Consider the following 2,387-nt stretch of genomic DNA (forward strand, 5'->3'; position numbering starts at 1 on the left):
TTATTAAAAAAAATTAGGGGCACCTGGGTGGCTCATTCGGTTAAGCGCCAGACTCTTGGTTTCAAGCCAGTTCATGATCTCATGGTTTTGTGAGTGTAAGCCCCATGTCAAGCTCTGTGCTGGCTGCCCAGGGCCTGCTTGGGATTCTTTCTCTCCCTCTCTCTCTCTCTCTCTCTCTCTCTCTGCCTCTCCCTCGCTCACGCTGTCTTTCTCTCTCTCGAGTAAATAAACTTTAATAAAATAAAATATAATAAAAAATTCATCGAAGGGGAAAAATAAGTAGGTAGCCTGCAGAAGAGTAGAGTTGAAGGTATGTTACTTAATGGTGAAGTAAGAAAGTCAAGTAGATAACTTTGGAAAGTAAGAAAAGAGGAAAAGGACTTGCCCCTGTGTAGTGGAGAGGAATAAATCTATGTAGAGGCACAGATTCAGAACAAGGCAAAAGAAGAGGCAGATAACCCTCCACATTTGAAAAATGGGGTAAAAGCAATACTTAAACCATATGGGTATGGGAGAAATGAAATGAGATAATAAATATAAGGCTTTTGACACCATGTCTAATCTGAAATAAGTGTTAAAAAAGTATCAGCTACTATTAATTTTATGATTATTAGAAACACAGAGAGAGCTGAGAGAACAAGGCTTGGAGGTAGAAAAAGAAGTGTATCAGTATATATATATATATTTTACTTGAGTGAGAGAGAGAGAGACAGCAGGGGAGAAAGGCAGAGGGAGAGAAAGAGAGAGAGAGAGAGAGAGAGTGTCTGTGTGTGTGTGTGTGTGTGTGTGTGTGTGTGTGTGTGTGAGCAAGAGAGAAAGGCAGAGGGAAAGAGAGAGAGAGAAGGAGGGAGAGAGAGAGAGTGTTAGGCAGGCTTCACACTCAGCACAGAACCCAAACGGTGGCTTGATCCCACAAACCATGAAATCATGCCCTGAGCCAAAATCAAGAGTCAGATGTTCAATTGACTGAGTCCCCCAGGTGCCCCAAAGGGTATCTGTGTATAGATTGATTTCTTTTTCATGAAAGAAAGAAGTGCAGATGAATGAAAAACCTACAGTTGGGAGTCATTGTAGGTAACTTGGACATAGGAGAATTTGGGGAAGTTTGTCTGCAGTTGAAAGTTCTGTGAGCACTCAGTAATGAAGGCATGAATTGGGAGACACGTGATGAGGGCTAAGGCCATGTTCTTCTTTCCTCCTCCAATTGTTGATCAATCTTCGTGTGCTTCACCTTAACTCCAATCTTTGTTTTATGAAGGGAGAGACATCGAAATACCAGGCTCCTTCAGTAGCTTGATGAATCTGGTTCACGTTCTATTTTGAAATCTATGAAAAATTATCTTAAATTCAGATGCAAGATATGTTATCCTTCTCATCATCAAAAATTGTTTTTAACGATGTAACTGAGTAATCGAAACCTCCTTGTCTTAAATTTTGAATCTTCGGTTTGTGTTAGCAACCTCTCACACACATCTAGGCTGAAGTGTTAATCTTGTATTGAACTCTGGGTTGGTTAATGTGCTTTTCTCATCATGTTACCTTCACACTCGGCTCCAATTTACAAATCTCACCCATGGAGGCAATTTTGCTATCTTTTCACAAGATGACAGAATTCTTGGTTCAATGATGAAGTGTGAAAAACTTGCCACTAAAATACTATATGTGATACATGATATTAGAGGCTTTATTTCTCAAATTGCTAATGTAGTTTTTGAGATGTTGGAAAGGTTTTAAAGAAAATGAACAGTTTGGTGCATCTCCAAAATTTTCATACTCCATTTAAAAAATGAAGGAACACAGCTGAATTGGACATATGTTTAATTATTGACAGGCAGTATATCACATTTTACCTTTTCACTGTATGGGGATAATTATACGTAGAGTAGATAAATACGGCAAACAGCCTAATGAATGTAGAATGACAAGTATTTCAATACTTCAGAATAATTGAAATAATATGGTAATGGTACTAAATCTTTATTTTTTCTTAGCAAATATGAATGGTTTCCCTAAAAAATGTATACAGCAATTAATAGTACTAGCATTATATAAGCTCGGACATTCTTTCCTTTTTAAATGTTTATTTATTTTTTAGAGTTGGGGGGTGGGGAAGAGAGAGAGGAAGAAAGAGAATCCCAGGCAGCTTCCACTCTCAGCGCAGAGCCCAATGAGTGGCACAAACTCTCCACATGCTGCTCAAACTCACGAACCATGAGATCATGACCTGAACTCAAATCAAGAGTCAGATGCTTACCCGACTGAGCCCCCCAGGTGCTCCTAAACTCAGACATTCTTAAAAGTAAATACCAAAAGAACCTGTGTCTTTAAAATTGTCTATTCTTTTATTCTATTAGAAGAAAAGGAGTTCATTCTGAAAGGATAAGAAT

The sequence above is a fragment of the Felis catus genome, chromosome B1 (genome assembly GCF_018350175.1).
Source record: "Felis catus isolate Fca126 chromosome B1, F.catus_Fca126_mat1.0, whole genome shotgun sequence".
Classification (NCBI taxonomy): domain Eukaryota; kingdom Metazoa; phylum Chordata; class Mammalia; order Carnivora; family Felidae; genus Felis; species Felis catus.